Genomic DNA, 22,751 nt, shown 5'->3' with positions numbered 1-22,751 from the left:
AGGAGGCATAACTCTCCCAGACTTCAAGAAATACTACAAAGCCACAGTCATCAAAACAGTGTGGTACTGGTATCAAAACAGACAGACAGACCAATGGAACAGAATAGAGAACCTGGAAATAAATCCTGACACCTATGGTCAATTAATCTTTGACAAGGGAGGCAAGAACATCAAATGGGAAAAAGAAAGTCTATTCAGCAAGCATTGCTGGGAAACCTGGACAGCTGCATGCAAAGCAATGAAACTAGAACACACCCTCACACCATGCACAAAAAGAAACTCAAAATGGCTGAAAGACTTAAATATACGACAGGACACCATCAAACTCCTAGAAGAAAACATAGGCAAAACACTCTCTGACATCAACATCATGAATATTTTCTCAGGTCAGTCTCCCAAAGCAATAGAAACTAGAGCAAAAATAAACCCATGGGACCCAATCAAACTGAAAAGCTTTTGCACAGCAAAGGAAACCCAAAAGAAAACAAAAAGACAACTTTCAGAATGGGAGAAAATAGTTTCAAATGATGCAACCGACAAGGGCTTAATCTCTAGAATATGTAAACAACTTATACAACCCAACAGCAAAAAAGCCAATCAATCAATGGAAAAATGGGCAAAAAACCTGAATAGACATTTCTCCAAAGAAGATATACAGATGGCCAGCAAACACATGAAAAAATGCTCAACATCACTGATTATAAGAGAAATGCAAATCAAAACTACCATGAGATATCACCTCACACCAGTCAGAATGGCCATCATTAAGAAATCCACAAATAACAAGTGCTGGAGGGGCTGTGGAGAAAAGGGAACCCTCCTGCACTGTTGGTGGGAATGTCAACTGGTACAGCCACTATGGTGAACAGTTTGGAGATACCTTAGAAATCTATACATAGAACTTCCATATGACCCCACAATCCCACTCTTGGGCATCTATCCGGACAAAACTCTACTTCAAAGAGACACAAGCACCCACATGTTCATTGCAGCACTATTCACAATAGCCAGGACATGGAAACAACCTAAATGTCCATCGACAGAGGATTGGATTCGGAAGATGTGGTAGATATACACAATGGAATACTACTCAGCCATAAAAAAGAATGACATAATGCCATTTGCAGCAACATGGATGGAGTTAGAGAACCTCATACTGAGTGAAATGAGCCAGAAAGACAAAGACAAACACCATATGATATCACTTAGAACTGGAATCTAATATCCAGCACAAATGAACATCTCCTCAGAAAAGAAAATCATGGACTTGGAGAAGAGACTTGTGGCTGCCTGATGGGAGGGGGAGGGAGTGGGAGGGATCGGGAGCTTGGGCTTATCAGACACAACTTAGAATAGATTTACAAGGAGATCCTGCTGAATAGCATTGAGAACTTTGTCTAGATGCTCATGTTGCAACAGAAGAAAGGGAGGGGGGAAAATGTAATTGTAATGTATACATGTAAGGATAACTTGACCCCCTTGCTGTACAGTGGGAAAATAAAAAAAAATTATTAAAAAAATAATAAATAATAAATAAATAAATAAATAAATAAATAAACTAAAAATATAATCAGGGACCATGTCTTTAATCTCCAAATTTAAGTGATAACAAATTAATTACTTCGGTGCAAACCAAAATACCTTTAAATAGTTATGTAACTGTCAAATCATCTGGACTTTTTAGTTGTGGAAAACATAGCCTACAGAATTCTACTGGTGGCAGTCCTTGCAAGTGTGACTAGCCCTGGGTCCATATTGATATGTTTCAACATTGGAACTATCTTAATATCAGGCAAAAGTGTGTAACCAGACAGATAAAGGACACAAGGAACCTCACTAAATTTATTTTCAATCAGCAACCAAACAAAGCACAATAGTAAGATAGGTGAGTCACCAAAGAATGTGGTAATAATGACACAGGCCACTAAAAACTCTGGAGAGGTGTACTGGGTCAAAGGAAAGAACTTTAAGATAATCACTGCCCTATCTCCAAGTGCCTTAGTTTAAATAAAGAAGCAGAAGCAGTAGAAGATAAGAAGAAATCCAGTGAAGATTTTAAATACAAGTGCCTTTCTCAGGCTAAGCCAGTAGACTCTAGGAGCCTGAAAAAATTTTGGCTTTTCTTTCAAAGGGATCTGCAAGTTTGAGGACCACTGCTATACACTCTAAATCCTTACTTAAATAAACATAAGTAGACTTCGGTTTAAGAAGGCAAGCTAAACATATTTGTTCATCTCCTAAAATTCAGGGAAAGCATAAATAAATAAATTCCAAAAAATAAAATGTGTCAACTAAGTATCTCTCTCTCCCTCTCTCTCTCTCTCCCTCTCTCTCTCTCTCTCTCTCTCTCTCCCTCTCTCTCTCATCTCTCTCTCCTCTCTCTCTATATATATATATATATATATATATATATATATATACATATCAAACAAAACGGGATGCTGTGAAAAAGAATCAAAGTTTCCAGAAATTATCATCATTAATGAAATATGGGCTGAATTGCAGAATGAATGGGACTCAAGATTAAATCAGTGAGAAGGGTATACTGAAAAATTCTATCTTAATTCAGTGAAAAATCAAAGAGATTAAAAGGATGAGAGGAAACTTGAGATATACAGAGTAGATCTAAAAGTTCTAACATGCATTTAGTAGGAGTTCAAGGAAGAGAAAATTAAAAAACAGGAGGAAAAAAATAAATAATCAAAACAATAAAGAATAGCAACAACAAAATTTCCCCTAGAGAGTCCCTTCACAATGGAAGAACCCATTGATAGCAGTGAGAGAATAACGTTTAGACACATTTTATTAAAATATATGAACTCCAACAATAAGTATTAAACTATGTAAGAGACAAAGAGTTTAATTAAATAAAAGGGAAAATTAAAAGAGCAGCAGGGCAGGTCTCTTATCTGCAATAAAGTATGCTAGAAGATAATGGAACAATTTATATATTAATTAGGGGAGTCCCCTTCATGGCTCAGTGGTAATGAACAGACTAGTATCCATGAGCTTGTGGGTTTGATCCCTGGCTTTGCTCAGTGGGTTAAGGATCAGGAATTGCCAGGAGCTATGGTGTAGGTCACAGATGCAGCTTGGATCTGGCATTGCTGTGGCTGTGGCGTAGGCCAGCAACCACAGCTCTGATTAGACCCCCTAGCCTGGAAATTTCCATATGCCATGGAGGCGACCCTAAAAAAAACCTATATATATATAATAGAAAATTATAATTTACATACAAAGCTAAACTATCATTTAAAAACCAGGGCAAGTAATAATAATACGAAAAATCTAAGAGTTGAACACCAATAGTCTTTCTGAAAAAATACAAAATAATGTACTATAACTAACGACAGAATTTAAGAGGTTAATATTTCTCACATTTTGTCTTATTAGCCTCTTTATTTATTTTTGTCTTTTTGTCTTTTTAGGGCTATATCGGTGGCATATGGAGCTTCCCAGGTTAGGGGTCTAATTGCAGCTGTAAATGCTGGCCTACGCCACAGGCACAGCAATGCCAGATCCAAGCTGCATCTGCGACCTGCACCACAGCTCACTGCAACGCAGGATCCTTAACCCACTGAGCAAGGCCAGGGATTGAACCCCCAACCTCATAGTTCCTAGTCGGATTCGTTTCCACTGTGCCATGACTGGAACTCCCATTATTGGCCTCTTCCTTAAATTCTGTTTTCAGTTATATTATTTCACATTTTTTCAGAAAGATTATTGGTGTCCAACTCTTATGACTTTTCATATTATAAAGCCTGCGGTTAAGATCAAATACCAATTGATAAATGACTCTAAAGGTAATTCAATTGCTAAGAAATTATTCATCAGCAATCAGAAACAATGGTAGAGGAGGATGCAAATACACTCAAAGCAATCACAAGAATTCCAAAAAAAATCTTCAAATGTAATTTGATGAGGCAGTGCATTGTTAGAGAAATTTTCCTAAAGGATCTGTCTGCTCTAGGACATAGAGGAGATTTAGATTCTGATTAATTATTGATGTTGATAGAAAAATTGATATTAGTATGTTGTTATAAATGTATAAATCAAAGTATTTATTTTTAAATTAGTATAACATGAACACTGCAAATTATTTTCCCCTCTGCTTTAACCTAAAAAGGTTCAGAACCACAATTGTGATGTAGCTCCAGAAAGTATATGAGACCTTGAAACATGGTTTTTATAAACTAAACTTCCCTCATTCCTGGCTCCATTTTATTTTTTCTACTCTTCTTTTCCCTTAATTTGGATTTTCTCATTTCTTTTAAAGAAAAATACTTCAGTAAATGTGTGCAGATATGCACATATATAATATATATAAATGTGTGTGTTTGTGTACATACCCATCAGCTTAAATTCTTTCTAGCCTAGGCAGGAATATAAAGTGTACAAATTTGTCATTTCTTCCTTTTTGTCTTTTTGGGGGGGGGTGCACCCATGGCATATGGAAATTCCCAGGATAGGAACTCAAAGACTAGGGGTCAAATTGGAGCTGTAGCTTCCAGCCTATACCATAGCCACAGCAATGCCAGATCTGAGCCACATCTGCAGCCTACACCACAGCTCACATCAATGCCAGATCCTTAACCCACCGAGCAAGGTCAGGGATCAGGCACGCATTCTCATGGATACTAGTCGGGTTCATTAGCACTGAGCCAAGATGGGAACTCCTTATCATTTCTTGATATATGATTTTAACTAAAAACCAGGGTACAGTTTATCCATATTAGTATTTAATCTCCATTTTATTAATATAATCCAAATAATGGAGTTCCTGTTGTGGCGCAGTGGTTAACAAATCCAACTAGGAACCATGAGGTTGCGGGTTCGATCCCTGCCCTTGCTCAGGGGGTTAAGGATCCGGCGTTGCTGTGAGCTGTGGTGTGGGTTGCAGACATGGCTTGGATCCTGTGTTGCTGTGGCTCTGGTGTAGGCCAGCATCTACAGCTCCGATTAGACCCCTAGCCTGGGAACCTCCATATGCCACGGGAGAGGCCTAAGAAATGGCAAAAAGACAAAAAAAAATACATACATATATATATATATATACATACATATATATATATATATATATATATATATATACACATACATATTATATAGATATAATCCAAATATTATCTGGCCCAGAAATGTCTTAACCTTAATTACAAACTGTCCTTCTGAATATTAATGACAGCTTCTCTGTATCTCTTATCCACATATATTCAACCTAATGTAAATTCAATTACCTAAAAGAAACAGTTTTTCAATATTCGAAGTGATTGGCTAACTACAGTAATCTTAAAAAAATAAACAAAAAAATCAAACAAAAACAATACTTGAAGGTAAAGTGTGCATTAAGAGCACAAAGTCGTGTATTAGATTGCCTGGGTTAATCCCAATTACTACCTGTGCCACCTTGGAAAAATTACCTAAACTCTGTGTTCCTCAGTTTCCTCCTGCAAAATTGGAGAGATAAGAAGAATGCTGTTGTGAGGATTCAATGAAGTAATCATGAGAAACTCTTAGAACAGAATGCCAAAATAAATGTTAGCAATAATTATTTTAATATTTTCCTAGAAGATCTCTTTCCAAAAAACATTTCAGCATTCTGTCATACAAATGATGATTGTTTTAAGGGATCCAGATCAAAGTTTATTTAGAGTAGAACAAAAGTCTTTATGAATAAGTAACATAAATAAAAAATGACCACAAAACTTTTTTTTATTTTCATTCATTTTGCCAAGTGACTTATTTAATAGCTACCTAAAGTTCAAAACTAGGCATTTGCTCAAAATTCTCCATCTGATAAGGTGACTAAATGCTGTCAAGGCTTTCCCAGGTGATATTTGCCCAAAGAAACAGTACTAGTCCATCCTACCCAGTTAAATCAATTTTTTTCCTTTAAACTTTGACCTTTATAACTGATGGTTTCTAAATTATATGTTTAGCAAGTATAAAAGAACCTCTCTTCAATGATCTGCTGGAGCAGGCTGGCATCAACTGTTGAGAGTTGAGGGTACATGTCTCTTAACTCCACATTTCATGTTTACACAATGGGAATCAATAAATCAAGGTGGGTGTTGGCTTTTTTTCTTTTTTCTTTCTTTCTGGGGAGTCTTTTGTTAAACCTGCAGCAAATCATAGCCTCTGGTTTAAAATAATCAGTCTTGGTGAAATTCCAGAGTTAGAGTGTCAACATCTTTTACAATGCAGCTTATTTCAAAAGCAGGTATCTGAAGACACCCTGATTTAAATACATAAAAGAAATACAGTGCAAAAAAAGTGTGTTTCTACATATAATATTCCTTTTTTTGTGAACTAGCTTTCTGTCCTGGTTTAAAATTTTGAGCATAAATCTTTTCATATGAAAAAGAATAACTATTGTTGTACTGTGGTTTGATGATTCCACATACTAAATTAACTTGGAAATATTGGTACATGATGTAAGTCCTCTTAGAAATTCAGAATGTTTTATTCAAAGAAGTTTAAATGCAGAATGGTTTATTTTGCTCTGGAAATTTTACAAAGGTGTTTTGCCAAAAGCATTAAATATTTGATTCTACTTGTTAAGATTTGCAGGAACTGCTTTAAATTTATTACAAAAAATAATAGCAACAGCAACACATTTTCCCCTTTCATTAAGGTAGTGAAAAAAAAAAAAGAACTTTAAGAGCTTTTCCATAAAAATGCTCTAAAATATTCCATTAAAATTAAAAGGCAACTGCCATTTCACACGTGGTCAAACTTAACTATTCAAAGTTATTTTAAGTCTGTCAGTCCCTGAAGACCAAACTACCTGAGAGTCCAGCTGTGTTCAAAGATCTCTAGAACTCAGTCTCCAGAGATGGATAGGGCTGATACAAAGAGTTATTAGACTACAGAAGGGAAGAATAATCCAGAGTGCAATATTTAATATCCTATTCTCTCTAAATCCTCACTTGATTATAGATTTCTTATTGATAATAGTCATTCTGCAATGATTAGGGAGATTCCATAATAGAACATGGAGCTTGGAACAAATGCCCAATTCCTATACTGACAGCACGTGACCTCATGTTAGCAGCAGTGAACTGAGAATGTTAATAGCAAGTGACCTTCCAGGGTTGTGGGAAATAGTAACGTTTTGGTCAAAATCTTATGTTCTCATGATTATAAAAAAGTATTTTTAAAAGGATACATTATATGCATATTTGTCATTAAATATTATACTCCTTCTGGCATGGTTCTCTTTGCTTAGTTTTGTTTTATAGTAACACTTCTGCATTGTAAATATAGTTCAAATATTAGTTGCTACAGAGATATGCAGTTTCATGCATGAATGACTTATTAATATATTTCTTAGGGTGGTCCATTATACACATGCTTAATTAGCCCTAGAATTAGATTGTTAAATTCTTGTTTAAGTGTCCCAAATATCAAGAAATGAGTACAGTATATTTTTCAGAAATTTATTATTGACTTTTGTATTTAAACCTTAAAAATCCTTATTAAGGTCTCCCAGAAGCCCAACAAACTCTGATATAACTTACTTTTACTTTAGTACCAGGTGCTGATATCTTTGGAATTTCACTTTTGGTATAAAAGAGAGTTATCCGGGAAAAAAAAAAAAAGTGAACCAATGACTATAAGATTTTTTTAAATAATGGACACAAAAGATACTGTAACTAAATTAAAAGGCCAAAGACTTGCCAAAAAGTCTATTTCTGAACCAGTGTTATAGGATACAGGGGTGGGAATGTTTTTGTTTGGTTTGCTAGTTTGTTTAGAGTTAAGTGAAAAGTACAGGGTTTGAAGTCACACATATACAGGGTACCATTCTGACTTTTCCATTCCCTGACCATTGAGGAAATCATTCAACTTGAAGTGACTTCAATTCCATCAGATTTCCTTTCAGATTTAAAAAATGAGAAAACAAAGATGATAAACAATATTTCAATGATCTGATTTATACAAGTATGGCATAAATACTGAAAAAAGATAGAACAATAGTAACTTTCAGGTTAGGCCATTGCCTTCCTCAAAATATCCCTGTTAAGAACTTCTCAGCCTCTGCTTTAGAATATCATTGTTAAGTAGGGCTACCATGTCATTTCAAGTGAAGGATTTCAACTTTGCACATACACTCACTACTTGCTGGCAGGCCACGGGCTTTTCTTCCACCTGAATCAAGGAAAGGGCAATTTCTAGTCTACTCACCTATGCATTTATGGTAAGCTCAGCTCTATTTGTTGGAAAGCTGCCATTCATTTAGGAGAGCCTGAGGGATATTGGGTGGCTGTTATCTTTCTCTTGCTCTCTCCCACCGCACCAAATGCTCTGGCAAGGTCACTGCACCTGGACACTGCATTCCCTACAGAGCACTTTATTACTAAAATTGTGTAAAACTTAGACAAAGTTCAGAGAAGAGCTGAAATATTTAGTATTTAAATATTTTAAATACTAAAATATTTAAGTGACGAAGGGGACCCATTTTAAAGAACTCAGAAATGTTTGGTTAAGCGGTAATTGCGCTAAAAAAGGTGTGGTGGCTCTGGCATTAAGTTTGAATTCCAAACCACACTTGGCAAAAAGACTTCCTTTCAGGCCTCTAAATTCAGAAATGCTCTGAAGAAGGGGCAGAATCTCCCTCTTGCAACCACTGCACACATTCCTTGGGTGGTATTCCCATGCAAGTGTAGTGACCTCTACAAACAAGCACAGAAGGAAACACTACCAAAGCAGAGAGCTCATTAAAGAAGTCTGAAAGATGCTTAAAGGGTTATTTTAGGGAATCATGAAGAACAAGCCTGGGTTGTGAAGGACCAGTCCTTCCATCCCTGTTAAGCACCTACTCACGCCCCACTGCCAATCTCTGCTTAATGGGTGGTACCATTAAATAAGAGCTGCTGACCCAGTCCAACTGTGCAAGTCTGCCTATATGTACTGCTTAGAATATTGATTCCTTTAAGAATGACAGTTCCAGGTAAATTTAACATGATCTGGAAATAAGGGCTTGCTCACATTTTTCTGCATGCTCTGGCTAGAGGCCCTCATCCACAAAGCACAGTACCAACTTTTGAAGGTCACTGGAATCTAATGTTCACAGACCATGGGATGGGTGATGCAACAACGTGAGTCAGTGTTGTTAAGGAACTGCAGAGGCCAGAAGAGCTATATCGTTTCAATCAAATAGATGTTATGGGCTGGGGGATTAAGATGGTGGAATAGAAGGACTGAAGCTTAACTAAAAACAACAAAATTTACAACCAAAGGCTGCGCAATCTTCACTCACATGGACCGGAAATCTTAAAAAAGATATCCTACTCCAGGAGATAGGGAGGAGGCCACATCAAGAGGTAAGAGGGGTGATTATGTGATATAAGCAACCCCATACCTCCCGGATAGGAAGTCCCACAGACTGGAAAGTAACTGGTTCACAGAGACTCACCTACAGGAGTGAGAGTTTTGAGCCCCACATCAAACCCTCATGTGTGGGGATCTGCAACTGGGAGAAAGAGCCCCCAGAGCATCTGGCATTGAAGGCCAGTGCGGCTTGTGTGCAAGAGCTCCACAGCAGTGGCGGAAATGGGGACCCCATTCTTAAAAGGCGCACACACTTTCACATGCACTGGGTCCCAGGGGGAAGCAAAGTTTCCAAAGGAATCTAGGTCAGACCTGACTGCAATTCTTGGAGGACCTCCTGGAAAAACAGGGGTGAATGGGTCTTGTTGTGGGGGAAGGACGTTGTAAGCAAAGCTCTCGGGAATATTCCTCAATGTGCCTTTCTCTGGAGGTGGCCATTTTGGGAAAATCTGGCTCCACCCATTATTGCTGAGAAGCCCCCAGCCAAACAACAATCCAGGTGGTATCGCAGCCCTGCCCATCAGTAAACAGGCTGCCTAAAGACCACACAGGCACACAGACGCCTCTAATCTCATACCAGAGACAAAGCCCCACCCACCAGAGGGATAGGAATCAGCTCCACCTAACACTGGGCAGGCATCAATCCCTCCCATCAGGAAGCCTACAGCAAGCCCCCATACAAACTTCAGCCACAAGGGGGGCAGATGCCAAAGGTAAGAGATGCTACAACTCTATCGTCTGCAAAAAGTTCACAACACCAAAAACCTATAAAAATGAAAAGACAGAGAACTATAACTCAGAGGAGAGAAAAAGAAAAAAACTCAGAAAAACAGCTAAGTGATCAGGAGATTCTCAGCCTCCAGGAAAAAGACTTTAGACTGTTGATGCTGAAGATGATGCAAGACATTTGAAATAAACTGGAGGCAAAGACGAATAATTTACAGGAAACACTGAGCAAAGAGACACAAGATATAAAACTTAAACAAGAAGAGATGCAAAATACAGTAACTTAAATAAAAATTCATCAGAAGCAGCCAACAGCAGAATACAGGAGGCAGAAGAACAAATAAGCAAGATGGAGGACATACTAGGGAAATCACCAATGCAGAACAGAAAAGAGAAAAAAGATTGAAAAACAATGAAGAGAGTCTCAGAGAACTCTGGGACCATGTTAAACGCACCAACATCCATGTTATATAGGTGCCAGAAGGACAAGAGAGAAAGAAAGGGACAGAAAAAATATTCAAAGAGATAACAGCCAAAAACTTCCCTAACATGGGAAAGGAACTACTCACTCAAATCCAGGAAGCCCAACAAGTACTATATAAAATAAACCCAAGGAGACACACCCCAAGACACATTACTCAAATTGACCAAAATTAAAGGCAATGAGAAAATATTGAAAGCAGCTAGGGAAGGAGTTCCATTGTGGCGCAGTGGTTAACGAATCTGACTAGGAACCATGAGGTTGCAGGTTCGATACCTGACCTTGCTCAGTGGGTTAAGGATCCAGTGTTGCTGTGAGCTGTGGTGTAGGTCGCAGACACAGCTCAGATCCCGTGTTGCTGTGGCTCTGGTGTAGGCCAGTGGCTAAAGCTCCAATTGGACCCGTAGCCTGGGAAACTCCATATGCTGTGGAAGTGGCCCTAGAAAAGGCAAAAAAAAAAGCAGCTAGGGAAAAGAAACAAATAATATACCACAGAACCCCAATAAGGTTATCGGTAGATTTTCCAGCAGAAACTATGCAGGCCAGAAGGGAGTGGCATAATATACTTAACAGGATGAAAGGAAAAAACCTCCAACCAAGATTACTTTACCCAGCAAGGCTCTCATTCAGATTTGAAGGAGAAATCAAAAGCTTCACAGATAAGCAAAAGCTAAGAATTCAGCAACACTAAACCAACTTTACAACAAACACTAAAGGAACTTCCCTAGGCAGAAAAGAAAAGGCCACAACCAGAACAAAAATACCACAAATGACAAGGCTCACCAGTAAGGGTATATATACAGTAAAGATAGGAAATAATCCACACACAACTATGGCACCAAAATCAGAAATTGTGAGAAGAGGAGGGTACAAATGCAGGACAATGGAGATGCCCTTGCAATTAAGAGACCAACAACTTAAAACAATCTCATATAGACTCTTATATTAAAATTTCAGAATAACTGCAAACCAAAAATCTACAATTGATACACGAACAAATAAGACAAATCAACTCAAATACAACACTAAAGATAGTCATCAAACCACAAGAGGAGAGAACAAGAGAAGAAGGGAAGAAAAAGAGCATCAAAAACAAATCCAAATAATTAATAAAACGGCAATAAGAACATACATATCAATAATTACCTTAAATGTTAATGGACTAAACGCCCAAACCAAAAGACACAGACTGGCTGAATGGATACAAAAACAAGACCTATATATATGCTGTCTTCAAGAGACCCATTTCACTTCAGGGACACATACAAATTGAAAGTGAGAGGACGGAAGAATATATTCCATGCAAACAAGAATCAAAGGAAAGCTGGAGTAGCAATACTCAAATCAGACAAAATAGACTTTAAAATGAAGAATATTTTAAGGGACAAGGAAGGTAACTACTTAATGATCAAAGGATCAATCCAAGAAGAAAATATAATAATTTTAAATATCTACAAACCCAACACAGGTTCACCACAATATATAAGGCAACTGCTAACAACCTTAAAAGGAAAAATCAACAATAACGCAACAATAGTGGGGGACTTTAACACTCAACTTATAGCAATGGACAGATCATCCAGACAGAAAATCAATAAGGAAACACAGGTCCTGAACAAAGCATTGGAACAGATGGACTTAATAGATATTTATGGGGCATTCTATCCAAAAGCAACAGAATACACATTCTTCTCAAGTGCACATGGAACATTCTCTAAGACTGATCACATCCTGGGCTACAAATCAAACCTAAGTAACTTTAAGAAAATTGAAATCATATCAAGCATCTTTTCTGACCACAATGCTACATATTGGAAATCAAAAACAAAAAAAAAAAACTACAAAAAGCACAAACACGTAAAGACTAAACAACACGCTACTAAACAACCAATGGATCACTAAAGAAATTAAAAAATACCTAGAAGCAAATGACAACAAAGCTACAACACTCCAAAACCTATGGGATGCAGCAAAAGCCATTCTAAGAGGAAAGTTTATAGCAATACAAGCCCACCTCAGGAAACAAGGAAAAGCTCAGATAAACAAGCTACCTTTATATCTAAAGCAGCTAGAGAGAGAACAGACAAGACCTAAAGTTAGTAGAAGGAAAGAAATCATAAAGATCAGAGCAGAAATCAATGAAATAGAAACAAAGAAAACCACAGAAAAGATCAATGAAACGAAAAGTTGGTTCTTTGAAAAGATCAAGGAAATTGATATACCCTTATCCAGACTTATCAAGAAAAAGAGAGAGGACTCAAATCAATAAAATTAGATATGAAAAAGGAGAAGTAACAACAGACATCACAGAAATACAAAGGATCATAAGGAACTACTATATACAACTGTACACCAATAAAACGGAAAACCTAGAAGAAATGGACAAATTCTTAAAAAGGTGCAATCTTCCAAGACTAAAACCAAGATGAAATAGAAAAGCTGAATGGACCAATCACAAGTACTGAAATTAAAATGGTGATTAAAAAACTTCCAACAAACAAAAGTCCAGGACCAGATGGCTTCACAGGCGAATTCTATCAAACATTTAAAGAGCTAACACCTATCCTTCTGAAACTATTCCAAAAAATTGCAGAGGAAGGAACACTCCCAAACTCAGTCTATGAGGCCACCATCACCCTGATACCAAAACCAAACAAAGAATCCACACGAAAAGAAAACTACAGGCCAATATCACTGATTAAACATCGATGCAAAAATCCTCAACAAAATACTAGCAAACCACATCCAACAATACACTACAAGGATTGTATATCATGATCAAGTGGGATTTATCCCAGGAATGCAAGGATTCTTCAATATCTGCGTATCAATCAGTGTGAGACACCATATTAACAAACTGAAGAATAAAAACCATATGATCCTCTCAAAAGACGCAGAAAAAGCCTCTGACAAAATCCAACCCATTTCTGATAAAAACCCTTCAGAAAGTGGGCAGAGGGAACCTACCTCAACATAATAAAGGCCATTTATGACAAACCCAGAGCTAATATCATTCTCAATGGTGAAAAGCTGAAAGAATTCCCACTGAGATCAGGAACAAGACAAGGATGTCTGCTCTTCCCCTACTATTCAACATAGTTTTGAAAGTCCTAGCCACAGCAATCAGAGAAGTAAAAGAAATAAAAGGAAACCATATTGGAAAGGGATAAGTAAAACTATCACTATTTGTAGATGACATGATACTATACCTAGAGAATCCTAAAGACTCTACCAGAAAACTGTTAGACTTCATCAATGAATTTGGCAAAGTCTCAGGATACAAAATTAACACACAGACATTGATGGCACTTCTACATACTAACAATGAAAGATCAGAAAGAGAAATTAGGGAAGCAATCCCATTTACCATCATATCCAAAAGAATAAAATACCTAGGAGTAAACCTACCTAAAAAGACAAAAGACCTGTTCTCTGAAAACTATAAGACAATGATGAAAGAAATCAAAGATGACACAAATAGATGAAAAGACATACCATGCTCTTGGATTGGAAGAGTCAATATTATCAAAATGACTATACTACCCAAGGCAATCTACAGATTAAATTCATCCCTATGAAATTACCAAGGACATTTTTCACAGAACTCGAACAAAATATTTTAAAGTTTGTTTGGAAGCACAAAAGACCCAGAATAGCCAAAGACATCCTGAAAATGAAAAATGGGGTTGGAGGAATCAGGCTCCCTGACTTCAGACTATACTGCAAATCAACTGTCTTCAAAACCATATGGTACTGGCACAAAGACAGAAATATAGATCAGTGGAATAGGATAGAAAGCCCAGAATTAAACCCACACACCTACAGCCAACTAATCTACGACAAAGGAGGCAAGAATATACAATGGAGAAAAGACAGCCTGTTTCAATAAGTGGTGCTGGGAAAACTGGACAGCTACATGTAAAAGAATGAAATTAGAACACTCCCTAACTCCATACACAAAAATAAACTCCAAATGGATTAAAGACCTAGATATAAGACCAGATACTATAAAACTCTTATAAGAAAACATAGGCCAAACACTCTCCAACATAAATGAGAGCAACATCTCAGATCCACCTCTTAGAGTAATGACAGTAAAAACAAAAATAAACAAATAGGACTTAATTAAACTTACAAGTTTCTGCACAGCAAAGGAAACCCTAAACAAAATAAAAAGACAACCCACAGAATGGGAGAAAATATCTGCAAATGAAGCAAATGACAAGGGATTAATCTCCAAAATTTATAAACACCTCCTACTACTCAATACCAAAACATCAAACAACCCCATCAAAAAATGGGCAGAAGATCTAAATGGACAATTCTCCAAAGAAGACATACAGATGGCCAAAAAACACATCAAAGATGTTCAGTGTCACTCATTATTAGAGAAATGCAAATCAAAACCACGATGAGGTACCACCTTACACCAGCCAGAATAGCCATCATCAAAAAGTCTACAAACAATAAGTGCTGGAGAGGGTATGGAGAAAAAAGAACTCTATTACACTGTTGGTGGGATTGTAAATTGGTGCAACCACTGTGGAAAACAGGATGGAGATTTCTCAGAAAACCAAAAATAGAACTACCATTTGATCTAGCAATCCCACTCCTGGGCATCTACCCAGAGAAAACCATGACTCAAAAAGACACATGTACTCCAATGTTCACTGCAGCACTATTTGCAATAGCCAAGACATGGAAACAACCTCAATGTCCATCAACAGAGGAGTGGATCAAGAAGATGTGGTACATATACACAATGGAGTATTACTCAGCAATTAAAAGGAACAAAATACTGGCATTTTTTAGCAACGTGGATGGACCTAGAAATTATCATGCTAAGTAAGTGAAGTCAGTCAGACAACGAGACACCAACATCAAATGCTATCACTGACATGGAATCTGAAAAAAGGACACAATGAACTTCTTTGCAGAACAGACACTGACTCACAGACTTTAAAAAACTTATGGTTTCCAAAGGAGACAGTTTGGGGGGTTGGGGATGTGCTGGGGGTATGGGATGGAAATCCTATAAAATTCAACTGTGACGATCATTGTACACCTATAAATGTATTAAACTCATTGGGTAATAATAATAAAAAAAAGATTGACAGTTTCCACTTGGCCAAGGAGGAAACTCTAAGAACACCTGCAACAGTTAAGGAGGTTGAAAGAGATAATTCTTCCACAGCAGCATTTCTCAAAATGCCTTCCAGGTAATGGTGCTATGTGTTACACATATTAAAAGACAAAAAGAGTTAAAAACTGAAATAAGCAAAGTTAAACTGTGTGGGTTTATGTGATGTGTTTGTCAACAGCAACATTTCTCAGAGCCACTAATATGCCAGAGTCTACTGTCTCTCACTAAGAGGGGTACTATTTCCTAAATTCAATTGAGCATGGAATGTTTTATTCCTTAAGTACAGGTTCTTGTATTTACAGTCATTTCCATAAGGCCATTTATAATGCCACACTCCATAAATGAACAATGAAATGTATCAACCAGCCCAGTTTACAACACAAATCTTAAATCCCAATCCACTCCTTTTTCCACCATTCTGGAATTCTAGTTACACTTACATGAACTTTTCATCCTATATAAATGAAATGAAACTTGTTTAGAAGCACATTGACCACCTGAAGCTACTGAAGTTCAGGCTTGGGGGCCTTCCACTTGATTGAGGCTTTCAGGTCCCCGAAAATAAGTTTGCATTGATAACACTATATTCTTTTTTTCTTAAGGAAGCCCCACAAAACTGTATAATCTTTATACCCTGCAAAATTTGCTGTTACCCTATAAGACTGAAAACAGCTCAAGAGGTTTTCACCAAATATATACATTGTGATTGAGAGCTGAACTTAAATTATCAATGATATGACAGACTAAAATTCACTTTAGATTACTCTCAGGTCACCTTTGAGAGAGAGGTATTCATCTTCCTGTATAGTTAAAATATAGATCTGAATAAGAACTAAAAGTAGATTCCTTCCTTCTATGCTTCATAAGTACAGTGGCTTCAACCATCTCACTTTTTAGAACTCCTTTTAGGACATTTATCACATCTACTATTCTTTTTTTTTTTTTTAAATAAACACCTTACCCAATAGTCCTGCTTCCACTCTCCACACTTCTCAATATTTTAAGACCATGAATAGCCCACTTTGAAAGAGTCTGCTCTCTAGTTTGATATCATGCCTTCAAAATCAAGCCCTATTATTTAATCCAAAACAAAAGCACTTTATTACAGAATATTAAATCAGTACCACTCATAGAGTGACCTTGGTAATTCATGTCTCCCATGATTGACAAACCAATGTTTAAGCTTTGACTATTGATCCTCAAAGCTTTGAAAATTTCTTCCAGGCTACTCATAGTTTAACAAGATATTCTAACAACCACACACAGAAATCACGATCCAACACTTCAAGGCTTTACTCTCTCATTTTAAAGCAAACTTACAGCTAAAATTACAAAACTAGGACTGAGCATAAAGGCCAAACATTTTACCTTACTCTGTTTCCTTCCCAGTATCTTCCTGGGTTGGTGACTATGAAAATATGCTAAGCCCGAAATAACTGTTGTGCACTGCCAGGTCAGCCTCAGTCATTTCCAAGCCAAATGGGACTTCACAGACCTTTATAAGTCACAGTGTTTGTAAATATCCAATAAAATTACTTCATTCGGTCAATTATTTCTGGAGAAAGCTGGCAGAATTACATAGTAATTAAACTGAAGACTAAACATGGGAGCTATTTGCCCAGAAGTTCCAGTTAATACTTTAATGCATTTTCACTTCTTAAAAATGCTTGAAATACTAGTGTAATGAAAAGGAATTGACTCTTCATTGAGAAACATATTTAAAATATTCCAGTGAAAGAGTTCCCATTGTGGCTCAGCAATAATGAACCCAACTAGTATCCACGAGGATGCAGGTTCAATTCTCTGGCCTCGCTCAGTGGGTTAAGGATCTGGCATTGCCATGAACTGTAGTGTAGGTCGCAGACTGGCCTCAGATCTGGCATTGCTGCTGCTGTGGTATAGGCTGGCAGCTACAGCTCTGATTTGACCCCTAGCCAGGGAACTTCCATATGTCACAGGTGCGGCCCTAAAAAGGCAAAAAAAAAAAAAACAGTGAAAATAGCATATAAAAAAGGAAAGAGAAATTTGGTCTTCTAGTATTATCTTGGAGTCAGTATGATTTCCTACATTAAGAGGAATTCTGAAATCCAATTACAACCGTATTCAAATGTAGATGGAAAAGACATCCTAAAGCCAGGACATCATGCAGTCAAGACTCAATTGCCTTGGTATAGGCATTCACTTCATAGTGAATACGCTGTCTACAACATATTGTTGCCCTCTAATCTTCTGGTTCCTCCAATTGGCCACCAGCATACCCCGATTCATCCGTCCATCCATTTTATTGATTGAGCCGCCATCTAAGGCACTGTTCTAGTTACTTGCAATGTAGCCATAAACAAAAATATTTTCTCACTTACCTCTCCTAACTAGCACCCCAAAAGATAAAATTCACATCTTGAATAAAATCAAAGATTATGCAGCATGCAAATAAGCTGGAAAATATGAATTATAATGAAGAAAAGAATTAATCAACTGAAACTGACTCAGAACACAGATCTTAGAACCATCAGATACGGACATTAATATTTTCATTACTGTATTTCATTTCTTTAAAAAGTTAAGGACAGACACTAAACTATAAAAACATCCGAATAAAACATCCATACATGAAAACTACAATGTCTGTGATAAAAAAAACACACTCAATGGGATAAATAGAAGGTTAGACACTGGAGAAGAAAATACTAGTGAACTTTAAGACACAGCAACATAAACTGAGACAAAATGAGACAAAAGGAAGGAAAAAACATGTTAAAAATGAAAAAGAGCATCAGTAAGTGTCTAACAAATGTGTAATGGAAACTCCAAAAGAAGAGAGAGGGAAGACATAAAATATATTTGAAGACATAATGGCCAGAAAATGTTCAAATATTATGAAAACTATAAACCCACACATCCAAGAATTTCAAATAGCCTCCATGCACAGGAAATATGAAGAAATCTACACCATGGAACATTATATTCAAATTGTTCAAAAACAGTAATAAACTAAAAATCTAAAAGCTAACAGAGAAAAAAAGATACATTATATATCAGGAAACAAAGATGAAGATGATAGCTTTCTCATCAGAAACAATGCAAACTAGAAGCCATGGAGCAGCATCTGGAAAGTACTGAAAGAAAAAGTCTAGCTAGAATTTTATGGCATAAAGTATTAAAATATAAAAATATAAAATTCTTAGTGAAATATCTTTCAATGACAAAATATTTAAATGAGTCACTGGTATGAAATGTACAGTGTGAAGATTATAATCAACTACTATGTAATTTCTTTGGTATGGTGACATATCATAACTAGACTTATTGTGATCATTTTGCAATGAAAGAAATATCAAATCACTATGTTGTGTAACAAGAATAAACACAGTGTTATAGGTCAATTATACTTTAAAAACAAATAAACAAACTCACAGAAAAAGACAGGATTTGTGCTTACCAGAGGCAGGAGGTGGGGGGGGAGGAGAACTGGATGAAGACAATCAAAAGGTACAAATTTCCAGTTATAATATACATAAGTACTAGGGATATAATGCACATGATAAATATTATTAACACTGCTGCATGTTATATATGAAAATTGTTGAGAGTAAAGCCTGAGAGTTCTCATCACAAGCAAAAAATTTTTTCTATTTCTTAAATTTTGTATCTATATGAGATGATGGATGTTCACTAAACTTATTAAGATAAACATTTCATGATATATGAAATCAAATCATTAGGCTCTACACCTTAAACTTATATAGTGCTATATGTCAATTATATAGTACTTTATCCTTTTTTATTACTGAATAGTATTCCATCACATGGATATAACAATTTGGTTATCCAGTCATCAAGCAATAGACATTGGGATTGTTGCCAGTATTTTGCCTAATATGAATAAAACTTTTTTGCACATTCAAGCACAAAAAAAAGACAAGAAAATCTTTTTTATATATATGAAAGCTGAATTCATCAACAGCAGACCTGTACAATAAGGAATGTTAAAAGAAGCCTCTTAGGAAGAAGGAAAATTACACCTGATGGAAAAATGGATCTGCATACAGAATGAAGAACACAGAAATTTGTATCTATATGGGCATATATATATAAGACTTTCATACTTAGATCTTTTTTTTTTTTTTTTTTTCTTTATAGCTGCACCCACAGCATATGGAAGTTCCCTGGCTAGGGGTCAAATCGAAAACTATAGCTGCTGGCTACGCCACAGCCACAGCAACTCAGGTACAACTCAGGTTCCAAGCTGTACCTGAGACCTACACCACAGTTCACAGCAATGCCAGATCCTTAACCCACTGAGCAAGGCCAGGGATCAAACTCATGTCCTCATGGATACTAGTCGGGTCTGTTACTGCTGAGCCATGAAGGAATTCCACTTAAATCTTTTAAAAAGCAACTGTTTAAATGAAAATAACAATGCATTGTGAGGTTTATAGCACATATAAGTTAAATGCATGAAAACAATAACATAAAAGCCAGCACTGAAATAGAATATATATTTGTAGTTTCTTATACTATATGCAAAGTGGTATATTTATTACCTGAAGGTCAACTGTGATAAGTTAATGATGTATATTATGATGTTAAAGCAACCACTGAAATAACAAAACAGAATTATACCTAATAAGTTACCAAAGGAAAAATAATCATTTTTTTAATTTAATACAAAAAAAGATCTCAAATTGACAACTTAACCCAACACCTAAATGAATTAGAAAAAGAAGAACAAACAAAACCTAAAGTCAGCAGAAGGAAGGAAATCATAAAGATAAAGGAGGAAATCAATAAAATAGAGACTAAAAAAAATGGAAGAAGTCATTAGGAAGATGTGGTGTATATACACAATAGAATACTACTCAGCCTTAAAAAAGAACGAAATAATGCCATTTGCAGCAATATGGATGGAACTAGAGACTCTCATTCTGAGTGAAGTAAGTCAGAAAGAGAATGACAAATACCATATGTTATCACTTATATCTGGAATCTAACCAAAGGCACAAATAAACCTTTCCACAGAAAAGAAAATCATGCACTTGCAGAACAGACTTCTTGTTGCCAAGGAGAAGGGTGAGGGAGAGGGGTGGTTGGGGAGCTTGGGGTTAAAAGATACAAACTATTGCCTTTGGAATGGATTAGCAATGAGATCCTGCTGTGTAGCACTGGGAACTCTGTCTAGTCACTTATGATGGAACATGATAATGTGCAAAAATAGAATGTGTACAGGTATGTGTAACTGGGTCATCATGCTGTACAGTAGAAAAAAAATTGTATTGGGGAAATAACTATTGAAAAATAAAATAAAATATCAGTAATTACTTAAAAAAAAGATGGGGAAAGGGAACAAACAACAGATGAAACAAAGTGAAATCAAAGACTAGAATGTTTTAGTTTAAGGTTTAAGGCTTAGCTTAGAGGTTTAAGACCTAAACATAACAATCATATTAAATGTAAATGATATAAACACAAATTAAAAAGCAGAGATTGTTCTATTGGATAGAAAAGCAAGAACAAAGTTGCCTAAAAGAAAGGTACAAGTAGATTAAAAGAAAAAAAAAAAGATATACCATGCTAACAATGCTAACATTATTCAAAAGAAAATTAGAATGACATATGAACATCAGACTAAGTAGATTTAAGACAAATATTATCAGGCAAAGGAGGACAAAATTTATAATAATATCCTTTTTAAAATATTTTAAGGTATTTTAAAATACTTTAATTTCTATATCTATTAAGATTATTGACAATTCTTAAAATCCACCTAGATTGAGCTAAAGAAAGTGTGTATATAACATTTAACATACGTCATACAAGTGGTTCGTTTTTATTAGATGGAACTAGATGGCTGATGCCTGAAAATGGAGAACTGAATTAACTATCAGACTAGTACTGATCCCCATCTATTATTTCGGAGCTAGATAATCTTAATTTTTTTTTTTTTTTAGTCTAAGTTCAAAAACTGGATGAAGCTGTCTCCTTCCAATCCTTTTGGATGACATTTTAACTTTTAAATGCTAGGGAAAATGAGTCCACATTTAAAATGAAGTGTTTGTGGACACCTATATTTCAAAAATCCTTTTAGAGTATAAAAGCTTAAAAGTTACAAAGAGAATTCCAAACATCCCATCTTCTAATCACCTATTTAAGTCTCAAATACTCATTCCAAATCGTTTCTTAGTATTTTATTTTTAGCCTACTCCTTTATTCTGTTTTAAAATATTGGCACACTAAAGCCAAATGCCACCCATGGGATTTTTAAATGTAAGCCAAAATAACTGTGTTTTAAAATGCAAAACAGTGAGAAGAGAAACCTGAAAAATTAAATAAGTGGTTTCTTTTAAATCATCCTGACTATATGTACTTTAACAACGCTCGCATTTTTAAATCTCTGAAATATTGCTTAAAATGAGAAATTGGAAGGTCTTACTAGTACATTGCAATCGAGATTCCAAGCGGGAGAAGCCTAAGAAATGTTTTCCCATCCCCCAGTAGCGACATTTTACATTGTCTTCTCTGAACGGAAAAACAGACGAAAGATCACTTTTAACGAAAGAAATTTTGACATCCCTTAGGAGAGAGATTACAGATTATCGATAATGATTCACAAAACATCAAAGAACCAACACCCAATTAACAGAAACCGGGAGACGCTACAGCCTGCGGGACAACTAGCTATGCTGTCAAACGTGTCTGTTCCTTTTCCACTATTAAGCCCCATCCTCTGAAATCATTCTCTCTAATTAGATAATAAATCTGAGTGTGCTTAAGTCGACCTGCAGATGCTTTCAGTGCAGTCTTGTGAGAAACCTCTGCAGGCCCGAAGTACAAATGTCCAAGACCACCAGGTAGAAGGCTCCGCCCCAGTAAATTTACGGAGAGCCCCTCTTGACAGTTAGGTCCTCCGACTCGTAGCCTCTTCTTTACTGCCTGTTTATTTCCACCCTTATTCCTATCGCTATTTCCCTTTATATCTTGAAGAGATAATTTACAACGAACCTAGGAGATAGTGGGAAAGAGCAGAGCCAGGTCAGGGGAAAAGTATGTCAGCGAGGCCAAGATTTCCTT

General features: G+C 36.3%; 1 long non-coding RNA gene across 2 annotated transcripts in view; it reads right to left on the bottom strand.

Moving 5' to 3' along the window:
• Window positions 1–22,543, bottom strand: part of LOC125129348 (uncharacterized) — a 66,318-nt gene extending 43,775 nt beyond the window's left edge. Inside the window, exons 1-4 of one of the 2 annotated variants that reach the window (XR_007135462.1) lie at window positions 22,460–22,543; window positions 20,228–20,281; window positions 19,123–19,151; window positions 18,044–18,118 (exon numbers count right to left, since the gene is read on the bottom strand). This is a non-coding gene — a long non-coding RNA (uncharacterized LOC125129348). The remainder of the gene's footprint in view (window positions 1–18,043; window positions 18,119–19,122; window positions 19,152–20,227; window positions 20,282–22,459) is intronic. The other variant, XR_007135463.1, reaches the window with a different exon arrangement.
• Window positions 22,544–22,751: the final 208 nt, after the last annotated feature.

Source organism: Phacochoerus africanus, chromosome 6 (assembly GCF_016906955.1).
Source record: "Phacochoerus africanus isolate WHEZ1 chromosome 6, ROS_Pafr_v1, whole genome shotgun sequence".
Classification (NCBI taxonomy): Eukaryota; Metazoa; Chordata; class Mammalia; order Artiodactyla; family Suidae; genus Phacochoerus; species Phacochoerus africanus.
Note: the sequence above shows the minus strand (reverse complement) of the source record. Positions and strands in the feature narration are given on the sequence as shown.